The sequence below is a fragment of the Cyprinus carpio genome, chromosome B19 (assembly GCF_018340385.1).
Source record: "Cyprinus carpio isolate SPL01 chromosome B19, ASM1834038v1, whole genome shotgun sequence".
NCBI lineage: Eukaryota > Metazoa > Chordata > Actinopteri > Cypriniformes > Cyprinidae > Cyprinus > Cyprinus carpio.
The window spans coordinates 28,798,800-28,804,832 of NC_056615.1; the positions used below are offsets into that span (position 1 = coordinate 28,798,800).

A 6,033-nucleotide genomic window follows, 5' to 3' on the forward strand; every position below is an offset into this window, starting at 1 on the left:
ACAAGATCAGCAGCATGCAGGTAAATCAGTCAGTCAATCAATCAATCATTTAATCAGTACAGTAACCTGTCCTGTTTCTCGCAGACGATCTTTCTGGGATTTGGACCGAGCTTCAATTTCAAGACAGAAGTGCCAGTTTTTGAGAACATCGAGCTGTATAACGTCATGTGTGGTGAAGATCCCGCTGGGTTTATTAGTATTCTTAGATTATGAGAGCCATGACAGATTAATGCAAGCATCAGTTGTTTGTGTGTGTGTTTTTTTTTTTTTTTTTTTTTTGTTTTTGTGTAGATTTGCTGGGTTTGATTATAACGGGACTCACGGCAGTCTGAATGGCGTCTTGAGGAGCCCCCCCTACACCCCCACACAGCCAGAGGAAGTGACATCACCCACGCCTTTTAGCCCCACCCACTTAGCCCCACCCACTGAGGTGACCCATGACCTGGGCTGTAACTGTGACGATGAGGTCAGCGACACTCACACACACACACGCGTGTTCTCTGCAGGTCAGTGGATTGAGTCTGTTCTCGTTCACAGAACAACATTGAAGAAAGTTCCCAGAGGTTTCCTTCCGCTGCTGACGGACCGTTGAACAGTTAAGATCTGTTTCACTTTCACTTTCATTTTCACATCCTTCAGTGACCGGTCATGTGATCAAACAGGGAGGAAGTGTGTGTGTGTGTGTGTGTGTGTGTGTGTGTGTGTGTGTGTGTGTGCGCGATATAATGTAACCAAAAATATGTATGTATTGGGGTTCAGTGTTGGGGTAACGTATTACTAAAGACGTGAGTTACATAATCAGATTACTTTTCCCAAGTAACTAGTAAAGTAATGCATTACTTTTTAATTTAGAAGGAAATATCTGAGTTGCTTTTTCAAATAAGTATCTCCAGTTACTTTGTTTCTCATGTGTTGAGTGACAGCTCTGGTGTTGCCATGGTGACAGAAATCAGGAGTAAGTGCAGAGTGTTGTGTGTGAACATGATCTCACTGTAGTTCTAGACTAAATATCAACATGTGTTTACTCAAAAACAGATTCAGTGTTCCTCAGAATCAATAAAAACAGTCAAATACAAACTCAGAATATTATACAAACCTGCCAGTGTTAATTTTGGCAGGCGTTTTTGATTTAGTCTTAGTCTTAGTCTTGAGACGAAAATGCTTAATAGTCTTAGTCACATTTTAGTCATTTGAGTCTTTCATAGTTTTAGTCTAGTTTTAGTCGACGAAAAGTCATTGCATTTTAGTCAAATTTTAGTCACTACTTTTAGTCAATAGTTTTAGCCAAACTGTAGTTACCAGAATTTATTTTTGGTAGCGATTTTATATGTAGTTTTCAAATTAAAATAATCATTAATTCTTTCTCTCTTTAGACCAAATCAATTAAGCTTATGAGAAATTTGAATCAAGGACTGAATTTGGAAAATCTTGAATAAATTATGACAATATTCTTTTTTCATTTTTGGGTGAACTTTCTCTTTAAGTGAAAAAGGAGCAACTTATAAAAATAGTATATATATATATATATATATATATATATATATATATATATATATATATATATATAATATATAATATATAAATATTTTAAAAGGAAGCACAATAAGACAAATACAATAGAGATACAAATTAAACTCATTTTTCAGATACTGTAGGTTTTACTTAACATGTATACATTTATTTAACATCTTTTGTTGGTTAACATTATAATGACAGATAGGTACTTAATTAGGAATGCTGTCCCTTTAAGACAGAAGGCATGCATGTAATACTGACACACGTTCAGTTTTCACTCACCTGTTTATTTTCACTTAATCCATAAATGTATTTACGTGAGATACTCTACACGATAGACATTTGGACTGCTGTGTGTGTATTTGAGCGCTGAGAACTGATCGCGCGCTGTATATGAGAACTGAGGAAGTGGAGCGTGCGCGCGCGCGACAGAGAGAACACTTCTATCAGCGTGATTTCGCCTATCCCACCTTCACCAACTTTAAGTTAATCGACAACGAATTGTGACTCCCGGGAAAAACGGGACGTCTGGTTACCTTATCCATACCCCTTCGGGTGCTGAGGCCATTGTTTCAGATCGCTATTTCGCGTTTTATTAGTCTATCCATCCGCGGCTGCTATACTGAGACTAGATATTCAAACGCCCCTTATCCGATCGCAATCCAATGACAGGGACGCACATTTTGAAAGACAAAAGCCTATAGGATGCATTTTGAATGTCTGGTAGTCCTCAAATAACATTATAGTCCAGTCTCGTCTAGTTAACGAAAACGCGGCATAAATTTCGTCATAATTTCGTCATCAGATATTATTTTTAGCTCGTCAACGTCTCGTCTTCGTCACAGAAAAAATGTTCGTTAACGAAATTAACACTGAAACCTGCAATAGTTAACTATGTTAAATAAGACAAATATCATTTATGTATTTAATCCTATATTATTAACCAGTGTCTTTGCTGCTGACCTTCGATGATCCAATTCAACCATACTAATAAACAAAAATGATATTTGTTTTTGATTTGCGTTATTGCTGAATAGTGTTTATCTTTCTTCTCCTGCGTCATATTCTTCATGTGATTAGTTTGAGCGGCGCCCTCTACTGTACAGACGATTTCAAATTTTTCTTTCTCTTTGGAGTGTAAGCTCTTGGTGGATAAAGAAGATCTGTAAAGTTGCAAAGAATAAAGTCTTAAATCCAAAGAGATATTCTTTATAAAAGTCGAACTGTGGATCACCGAATCAGCTTTCACCGTGGATGAAGCGGAGTCCAGCCCGGGGTCGTCACATGTGGTTGCCGCACCGTTCTCAGGTCCACTGGCCGTTCCTTACTCAAGCCCGCAGTATGTGACGCATTTAATGGAGAACTGTTTCCTGAACCAGTAGCCTACAATGGGTCTGTGCTCAAAGACTGTTCTATAAAGTTGGGCAATTATAACTTTGCAAGGACAGTCTGGTGCTTCTGACTCACAGCCTGTCAGTACATGTTTTATATGTAAAGGATTTGTCACTGATGATTCAAACTCGAGTTTTGAGCAGTGTAGAGTAGCGCTTGCTGTTTGTAGTTTCTCCGATCACAAATGCAGACATGGTTTTATGTTTGCGCAGCGCGATACGCAACGCAACACTTAAAGACACAGTATAAGTCACTATAATCATGTCCCCACTGGATGCAGCAAATGCCTCGTTTGTAATGGGTTTTATTGGTCTTATCTGGTCGTGCCAGGAGACGGAATCACAGTATGGAGAGGGGCGTAACTTTTCCGTCAGACGCTTGAGGCATTCGGCCAATCACAACGCACTGGATAGCTGGCCAATCAGAGCACACCTCGCTTTTCAGAACGATGAGCTTTGTGAAAATCATTTTAGAAAGCGTTTCAGAAGGCGGGGCATAGAGGAGCAACAATAAAGTACAGTATGTGGAAAATAATGTGTTTTTTGAACCTTTAAACCACATAAAACACATTTTATTACACCAAATGCACAAAATAATGTTATTTTCAGCAACGTCATATGACCCCTATTCAGATAGTTACCTTTGTTTAGTTTTTCTTGTACTAAATAAAATAAAACTAATATGTATAAAACTATACAGACCTATTTATATATATAAAAAAAAATTAAAAGGACAAAAAAATCAAAACTTTTAAGTTTCAGATATGTATCTATGTATGTAACAATCTAAAATAAAAAAAATAAAATTAATGTAAACAATAGACATGTTTTAAACAGACAAAAACAAATAAAAAGGACAAAAATGCAACAAAAAATACTGAAACTTACATGAAGAGAAGAGGGAGAGAGTAAGGCTTTAAACAAATGCAAACAATAGATAGAAGTTATTATAGAAGCAGTGCATTTAAAATGTACATAATTTAAGTTCTTTGTATTGTTATTTAAGGACTGTGGATCTGAACATGCTCTCTGTTGCTGTCTTTGGTTGAAACACAAAACTACATCGAGTGATTTATACAGTAGTTATGGTCAGTTGTGCTTCAGCACTGGATGAATCTGATGTTTGAGAATCTCTCTAGTTACCTTCTACAAAAAAAAGACTGAAAAAACAATATTACAAAACAATCTTAGCGGGATAGTTAGTACATCTCAGGATTTTAAGAGGTTCGATAAAGTCTCGATAAGGCCCACAGTAATTGATTCTTGTTCATTTTTTACAGATTTTTTTTTTTTTTAGAGATTATTTTAGATTTATGCATTTAGAAGATGGTTTTATCTGAAATTGACTTTCAAAAGCAGCTTGTTAAGAGTTAACACTAGTTGAAATACCACATGCCAGGTAGATAGATAGATAGGGCACCTAGATAGGGCAGTAAAGAAGACAAGAGGAGAAATGCAGCTTTTTTAACCAAAAAACATTAGAAGTGCAGCTTTAATAATATTTTTATATAATATTTTAGTTAGGAATGATTGTCCAGGCAGACAGAATGAGTGAGAATTTCAAATCTTTCTTTTATTTCAAAGATTAAGGAGAAAGTTGTACTGGCTCAACTCCAGTCCTTCTTGACAGATAATTCAACTAATGAAGTCTTTCAATCAGGTTTTAAAGCTTTATATAGCACTGAATTGGCCCTGTTAAGAGTCTTAAGTGACATATTTCTCACGACAGATTCAGGGAAACCCATGGCTCTTGTCCTTTTAGACCTAAGTGCTGCATTTGATTCAGTTGACCACAACGTTCTTCTGTCACGCCTGGAGTCTTGTTGTAGGACTTCGTGGTATGGTTTTTACAATGGTTTTGCTCTTATTTGTCAAATAGGTGTTTTAATGTTCAGTTAGGGTGTTACTCTTCTTCTGACATTCCTCTTGGTTGCGGTGTTCCGCAAGGTTCAATCCTGGGCGCTGTGTTTTTTTCTATGTATTTGCTCCCCTTGTTTTCTATCTTTAAAAAATGGTGTCTCTTTCATCTATACCCAGCTTTATCTTCCCCTACAGCACAATAATAAGCATTCTCTTAAGCCATTGTTAGATTGCCTAAATGAACTTAAGTTATGGCTTCCAAGCAATTTCTTACAGCTGAATGAAAACAAATTAGGAATTATCTTGTTTGGTCCTAATGAAAATGTTGTTTTTAATTTTGATCTTGGCTCCCTCACTCCGTATAATACACAGTGTGCCAGGAACTCGGGCATTCTGTTTGATTCTAGTAAAGTTCTTGAGTGAATCTCTTGAGTGTGTGATATTTTTGATCGTGTGTTTGTGCAGATGCCACACACCTGCCTTACGGCCGTCCAGCCGTTCTCTTCCAGACGTCTTACACACAGCTGTGTCACTCGGATTACTGCAGCGGATACAGTCACATCATCAACATGCCGCTGTGGAGCGCGTTCACACTCACAGCACAGGTGCGCAGACCAACGACAACCAGATGTGTTCCTCTGAGCTGAGGCGTGACACTCATCCTGTGTGTGTGTGTGTGTGTGTGTGTGTGTGTGTGTCTGTGTCTGTGTCTGTGTGTGTGTCTGTCTCTGTGTCTGTCTGTGTGTGTGTGTGTGTGTGTGTCTGTGTCTGTGTGTGTGTGTGTGTGTGTCTCTGTGTCTGTCTGTGTGTGTGTGTGTGTTGTGTGTGTGTGTCTGAGTGTGTGTGTGTGTGTGTGTGTCTGTGTGTGTGTGTCTGTCTCCGTGTCTGTGTGTGTGTGTGTGTGTGTGTGTGTGTGTGTGTGTGTGTGTGTGTGTGTGTGTGTGTGTGTGGTCTGGTGTGTGTGTTGTCTCTGTGTCTGTCTGTGTGTGTGTGTGTGGTGTGTGTGTGTGTGTGTGTGTGTCTGTGTGGTTTGTGTGTGTGTGTGTGTGTGTCTGTTGTCTGTGTGTGTGTGTGTGGTGTGTGTCTGGTGTGTGTGTGTGTGGGGGTGTGGTGTGTGTGTTGTCTGTCTCTGTGTGTGTGTGTCTGTCTGTGTGTGTGTGTGTGTGTGTGTGTGTTGTGTGTGTGTGTGTGTGTGTGTGTGGTTGTGTGTCTGTGTGTTTCTGTGTGTGTGGTGTCCTGTGGTGTTTGGTCTGTCTCTGTGTCTGTC

The 6,033-nt window shown here is 38.7% G+C and overlaps 1 pseudogene; it reads left to right on the forward strand.

Moving 5' to 3' along the window:
• The window catches only part of LOC109070544, a 731,031-nt pseudogene that overhangs the window by 13,995 nt on the left and 711,003 nt on the right, over positions 1-6,033 (forward strand).